At 33.2% G+C, this 7745-nt stretch overlaps 1 long non-coding RNA gene across 1 annotated transcript in view; it reads right to left on the reverse strand.

The window, feature by feature from the left end:
* Positions 1-4992: 4992 nt before the first annotated feature.
* Positions 4993-7745, reverse strand: part of LOC117111070 — an 8058-nt gene continuing 5305 nt past the window's right edge. Inside the window, exon 3 of the long non-coding RNA XR_004445805.1 lies at positions 4993-6016. This is a non-coding gene — a long non-coding RNA (uncharacterized LOC117111070). The remainder of the gene's footprint in view (positions 6017-7745) is intronic.

Raw genomic sequence — 7745 nt, forward strand, 5'->3', positions numbered from 1 at the left:
GGCCAATAGAGACAAGTTGGAACTGGGACGTGACAAATTAAAGACCAGTTGGAACTGGGACCATTGAAAACCAATTGGAATTGGGGCCAGTTAAAGGACCACTTGAATTGTCCAAAAACACACAACACCCACAATTTTTTTTTTTTATAGAATACACAAATTTTCTATAGAAAATCGTTCAATTTATATACAATTTAATGTATTTTTTTTTTTTTTTATAAAATGTTTAGATTTCTATAGGGGTTTTAGTTTATAGATTTATAAATGGTTTTTATAAAATTGTTTATAGATTTTCTATAGTTTTTAAAAGGTTTTTAAAATTAAATTTTCATAAGACTTTGTATAGAGAATAGAATTTTTATAGTTTTTAATACTTTTTATAGAGTTTTAATAGCTTTTAATAGAGTTTTAATATATTTTTTATAGTTTTTTTTAGTGTTTTTATATATTTTTAATAGATTTTCTTTATAGAGTTTTAATAGACTTTTTATAGTGGGCTTCTGTAAGGTTTCTATAGAATTTTATATAGATTTTCTAAACAATATATTATAGACATTCTATAGTGTTTTTTAAATATAATTCTATAGATTTTTTTTGTATGGATACGCCTACATATATATTTTTCTCTCCGACAAACATTGTTTTTATCAAAGAGCCCAAAACACCCCCCCCCCCCCCTTCCGTCTCCACTGATGCCACCCCTGTAACAGAAGCAAAAGAGGACAGGGCTACGAGAGCTGTCCAGAACTCTTCGACGGTCCAGGTGAAGGGAAAGATTCTGGAAACTGTTACAATTTTAGATAGGAAACTAGGCCTAAATTAATTTTTAAAGTTTTAATTTTTTTTTCTAATTTTCCTTCTAATAATATAACTATGGTATAGGATTCCTATAAGATTCTAATAATAAACCTAAAGTTTCCTATAAGATTTATAATGATACCTATAGAATTCCTATAAGATTATTCTTTTTTTATTCTAATAATATACGGTACTATAAGATTCTAATAATATACCTATAGGATTCCTATAAGATTCTAACAATTTACCTAGAGGATTTTTATAAGATTTCAATAATATACCTATAATATACCTATAGGATTCTTATAAGATTCTAATAATCAACCAATAGGATTCCTATAAGATTTTATTAATACATCTATAGGATTCCTATAAGATTTTAATAATAAAACTTTGGGATTCCTATAAGTGTCTAATAATATACCTATAGGATTACTATAAGATTTTAATAATAAACCTATAGAATTCCTATAAAATTTTAATAATAAACCTATAGGATTCCTATATGATTTTAATAATAAACCTATAGGATTCCTATAAGATTCAAATGATATACCAATAGGATTCCTATAAGATTCTAATAATAAATTACAGTTAAGTGGAATGTAATGCACTTAAGTGGAATTCATTTGCACTTAGGTGGAAATGCATTCCACTTAGCTGTAATTCAGAGGCAAATGATAAAACGGCTTGCCATACGGAACTGCCAAAGACGCTCTAGTTCATTGGCTTATGTCCGATGGTCCGATTATCACTATTGCTTAAACTGGTATTTCTACTAGGCATGCGCACATATAAAAAAGTACCGCAATGAAACATTCATGTCATATATTATAACCGTAGCTACGTATAACGTCATAATAAAAAAAATAAAATATAATTAACAGAGGGTCAGAGGGGAATCCAGGGCATAATTATCTGCCCAGGTATGTGGCATGTGGGGCCCATGTAGAATAAACATGCATGCCCATAATGCATTTTCCCAGATATTTGGCACATATGGGCCCTATGTGGCGTACATGTGGGTATTCCTATAACTATCTGCCCAGTTATTTGGCATGCGGGGCCATATTAGAGTAAACACAGGCATGAATATATGTATTTTCCCATATGTTAAGAATATGAACATTCCCATACTTATCCACCTAGGAATTCAGCATACGGGACCCATGTAGATTGCACATGGGCATGCCCATATGAATCTTTCCAGATATTTGGCATATGGGGCATATGGGCCACATGTAGATTACAAGTTGGCATTCCTAAAGTTATCTTCCCAGTTATTTGGCATATGGGGGGCCCATGTAAATTAAACACTAGCATACCACATGTATTTTCCCAGATATTAACACATGGGCCCCATGTGGAGTAAAAGTGGGTATTTCCATATTTATCCATTGTTAAAAGGCGAATCATACTTAATATATATTATGTTATATTTCACTTTATTTATTCAAATATATATCAACATTAAAAAAAACAAGTTACAAATCGTGGCCAAAGGCCAAATTGGTAGCAACTTTTACAAAGAATAAAAGATCACAAATAGAATCCATACACACACACAAAAAAATAATAATCATAAATAAATAAATAAAAAATATATATATATACATACATACATATATATATATATATATATATTTTTTTTTTACACAAACACACACAAACAAACACACAATCAAACATATATATAAATATACATACAAAGACGTGCAAGTGGAGCAACTAGATAACTTGATTGTTCTAAGAGAGGGGAGCAGCCAGAGCCTCTGTCGCCAGGGAGACTAAAGGAGGAGGAGGGATTAAGAGAAATTGAGCAATTGAATGTAAAAAGGTATGGGACTATTAGAAAATCTTTTAGTTTTGCATTTAAGCTGTGAATAATTACATCCATTGCGTAGACTTCTACCATGAGATTATTGTCGAGTAGGGGGAATCAGATCAGCAGAATGATTAGTAAGAGAAAGGCCTTTAGCAAATTTGAGGCAGTGGGCTGCTTTCCTCTCTTAGAGGGGGTCCAAATTACAAAGAGTTCTAGCATGTTCATAGGTCTGATAGTTTTTTCCTAAAATAATACGGCAAGCACGCTTCTGAGTGGCCTCAAGTTTTGCACTAAGTGTTTTAGTGATTCCAGGGTGCCATATCACATCAGCATATTCGAGGCCAGGTCTTATGTATCCAGTATAAATAGCACAAATTTCAACTGTGCTCAGCCCAATTTTTTGAAGGTTATTAAGAATGAACATTTTCCTGTTAGCCTTAGCATTAATGTTGTGAATATGGCTACCCTATTTTAAATCATTCTGTACAGTGACGCCTAAGATTAAAGCTTCGTCACAAAAATCAATATGGGATTCACCAATGTAAAAACTTTGTTCTGGGATATTGCTCTTAGCAAAGCATATTTGCATGGCTTTACATTTACTGGGATTTAAAAGCAGAGAGTTATCAATACACCACTCATTAAATTGATTAAGGTCATTCTGTAAGAAACCTTCATGTGATATAAGTCGATTTTCATAAAATGAGAGATCATCAACATATTTTAAGTACTTGGTATTTGAACCCATTGCAGCCTCATTGATCATAATCTGAAAAGCTAAAGGTCGGAGCTTAGTCCCTTGTGGGACACCAGCCTTGAGACAAACAGAAGAAGACATAGAATTATTGACAGTACTTAACACACTGCTCTCTGTGACTGAGGAAGTCGCAAACCCATGGGACAATCGACTCCAATATCAATTATTTTGGATATTAGCACATTGTGATTGATGAGGTCAAAGGCCTTAGTGAAGTCCGTAAGTACGACCGTCCCAATGTTGCCACTTCTGTCAGCCGCAGAGCACAGGTCATGAATGAGGCGCACCAAGTAGTGACAGGTGGAGGCTCCCTTCACATTGCCATACTGTTTAATGTCAATACATTGACTGATGTCATTAAGTATCCAGTTACATACAAACTCTTCAGCCATAACATAACATAACATAACATAACTTTATTGAACATACACTTTTAAATCAGTGGCACACGTTTTTACAATACAAAATGAAAAATATACAAAAATAAAGGAAATCAAAACAGCATATAAAACTTGATTTAAAAAAAAAGAAAGACGATTAAGAAAATAATTATAAAGATAAGGTAATTTAAGTATTAAATGAATAATGTCACAGCCAATACTTAAATTAAAATGGAGTGTTAATTCTAGACTACTACAGTATTATTAAATCTATCAATTGACATTATAATTCATGATACACTTAATATTATATTAATTTTAATATAATATTGTTTCATTAAATAAAATTATCAGAGGTAATAACAATAGTATTATCAGTAATATCATCATTCTGTTTCCATTGGAGATGATATTGTTTTGTAAATTTATTTAAATTTTACAATAAGGTTTTTTAGAATTTAAATTGATAAATAGATATAAATTCAGTAAAAAAATGATAAATATATACATTTAATTTTCACAATTAGTAATTTAAATGGTGGGCGATAAATCTTTAAGTGTATTCTTTCTATACCTCCATGCAGCAGTTAAGTATTGTTTACAATGATAATCTACAATTTCACCTATTTTCTCATATGGAAATATTAAATATAGATCATCAAGTAAAACATGATGTCGGTATCCAACAGTGCCATTTATAAAATTTTCCCAAAATGCATCATACTCATGATACAATAGATCATTTTTAAGTGAGTTAAAATGTGTTTCTATTATGTTTGTAAGTTTTGAACACTCAAATAAAAAGTGGTCTGTATTTTCAATTATCTGACTGTTACATAGCTTGCAGAAACCAGACTCAGTATTTTTAGACCATGTATTCTTTCTACCTTCTAAATCTAGGGTGTTAGTTCTTGCTTTAAATTTTAAACTTATTGAATCGAAATTAACCATATCAAACAGGTATGTCTCAGCCTTAGGTTTGTGTTTATATTTTAAATAATCAGATAGTGTTGACTTGGTTTTTGCACGTTCAAACCATTCCTTGGTATTTTCTATAGAGCTAGCATATTTAAAACACTTAAACCATTGATTTTCTGAATTTAAATTAAATTTAGTTTCTAAGTCAAATTTATATAATAATTCTTTGATATGATTAATCCACTTCCATTTAACATTATCGTGTACCTCCATTAATGATCTACATAGAAGTTTTTGCCATCTTTGGTCATCCATAAGTCTATTAAAATAGGACATTCTAAACTTATTTTGTATGTGATAAATTGGTTCCCAACCTAAATCCCCAAGTAATGCCTCTTTAGCGACATTTCTTGGTGCCTTGAGAATAATTCTGGCCATTTGATATTGTAGGTTTTCTAACCACCTTGGCAAACGAGGAGGTAGGAGAAATGGGCCTCAACCTGTCAATACTTGGTGGCTGATTTTTAGGGATGGGTACGACAATGGCTTTTTTCCATTGGACAGGCAGCCTGCCCTCTCTAAACGAACAATTAAGAATATCAGAAAACGGCTCACTTAATTCAACTGCAAATTCCCTTAAAATTCTAGGCGGGATACAATTCGGCCCCCCGGCTTTATTTGGATTTACCTTTTTCAATTTATTATATACCTCCCATGGCTGAATTTGGGGAATCCTATCAATGGAAGGAAGATAGGCAGGAAGCTTGTTATAATCTAAAGGTGGTAACTCACAGGAAATGCTGGTGAATTGCTTATTTATTGCATTAGCAATCCCAACATAATCTGAGGGCAAAAGACCCTGAACTGGAACATTGAGTATCTTATTATTACCCATATATGCCATGGTCTTAATTTGTGTATGCCACTTGTGTGGTTCACTACACTGTAAGTACTTAACACGATTACACAAATAAATGGCCTGGAGTTTAGAATTTCTAAGTTTCCTCCATTCCGTAGTGTTATTAAAAAAGGCTAACTGTCTCCTATCAATTAAGTCTCGCAGGGCTTGAGTAACCCAAGGTTTATCCGACTAATGGATCTTAACTACTTTAATTGGGAAAAAATCATTAATAGCAGTGTCCAAAAGTTCATACAACTTATCCATTTTCCCTTGGGTGGTAAAACAGCAAGTAATATCTGACCAGTCCTGGCTGGAAATCCAGCGCCCGAAGTTGCAAATTCTTGTTGGATAAAAAGGACGAACTTTGATTTTGTTCACAGTATTATTTACAGTTCTGATCTTGGGTTTCCACAACACGGACAGGTGGTCATTTTTCCCTAGAGGAGCAAAAGCAGAGGGTGCACAAAAAAAAATTGTCAAGGTTAGTTAGTATCAAATCCAATGTAACGTTGCCACGTGTGTGTAATTTAACGACTTTTAAGACAGGTTCCGTTTATAATGTTGTACATGTTCATCCGGTTGAAATCTCCCATCACACAAAAACCTGTTTCAGGTGACCGTGAACGAATACCATCCATAGTTTCAATCAGATGATGTTCTAATAATGCTTGATGTGGAGAATTAGCAACTATGTAAACACCGCACAAAACAATTTGTGAAATCCCCCTCAGGAGTCTATGCGGCCTTATTTGAATCCAAATTACTTCTAGTTCAGGAGGTACAACAATGTTTATAAGTGGTTGAACATTCATGTAATCTTTCAAGTAAACAGCTACGCCCCCACCACGTCTATCTTCTCGACAGGTAGAGAATAATGAATAATTAGGAATGTTGACTCGATTTGGGTGATGGTGAGGTGAAAACCATGATTCGGTGATTACGGCTATGTCAATTTTTTCCTTGTTAAGGAATATATGTAGTACATCAAGTTAAGCACCGAACGTGCATTACAAAGCAGGATGGTGGGTAAATCAACTGCAGACTTCCGATCGCAAAATTTCACGAAAACGAAAGAAAAAAGACTTCACTAAATCACCAAACAGTACAGAAGAACATCCAAACATCAAAAGGAGGAAATTTAAATAAAAGAGGAAACCCACAAAAACAGAAAATTTCTAGTCACAAGCAGCAGCTCACTCAGCGCTTGTGCTACGTTTCGAATTATACGTGCTACGTTTCGAATTATAATACCACAGACACTTGAGGCATCACTATCTTTGAGTTCACAAAGACAACGTTGGTAAGTTTCTTTAGTTCTTCATTGACCAACAGCCAATTCATTCTCTACAAATTCCAATTTTTTTACAGAGCAATTATAGCGACAAGGGTATTTGTTTGAGCTAAAATTTTCAACAAATCCACCTATTACATGTGAACCTAAATTGTCTCCACTAATTAAAACTAGGCCCCCTCGGATAGGTTCATCGTATCCTACATCTATCCCAATTTTTTCAATTTCACTAATATGTTTGACAAGTCTCCAAAATCTGAGCAGCTCCAAAATGGTTGAATTTTTTTCACAGCAAAGCATTACCAACTGTATTTTACGATGGCCCACAAGGGACACACTGCAAAGAAAAAAAAATGCTGCAAACAAAAAAGAAACGCTGCAAACAAAAAAGAAATCATGGAAACAGAAAAGAAACGCTGCAAACAAAAAATAAACGCTGCAAACAAAAATAGAAACGATGCAAACAAAAATAGAAAACACCAGCAAACAAAAAATGAAACGCTGCAAACAAAAAAGAAATGCTGCAAACATAAAAGAAACGCTACAAACAAAAAATTAATAACACTAGCAAACAAATAAAGAAACGCTGCAAGCAAAAAATAAAAACACCAGCAAACAAAAGAAAACGCTGCAAACAAGAAAGGAAATGCTGCAAACAAAAAAAATGAAACGCTACAAAAAAAAAAAAAGGAAACCCTGCAAACAAAATGGAAAAGCCTTTGCGCGCGCGCATTTCATATTAGTTGACAACAGACTGAGGTCAGGTCAGATGAGAGATGCTAAAAAGAAGACTCAAATTCAGCTCATTCGTTATAATCGATTTTGAGGCATAAATACAAAGTAATCCGTTGGTAGGATTTTCCTAGCTCTTCCTT

The sequence above is a fragment of the Anneissia japonica genome, unplaced genomic scaffold (genome assembly GCF_011630105.1).
Source record: "Anneissia japonica isolate Jap-2015-1 unplaced genomic scaffold, ASM1163010v1 scaffold573_len2283161_cov171, whole genome shotgun sequence".
Lineage (NCBI taxonomy): Eukaryota > Metazoa > Echinodermata > Crinoidea > Comatulida > Comatulidae > Anneissia > Anneissia japonica.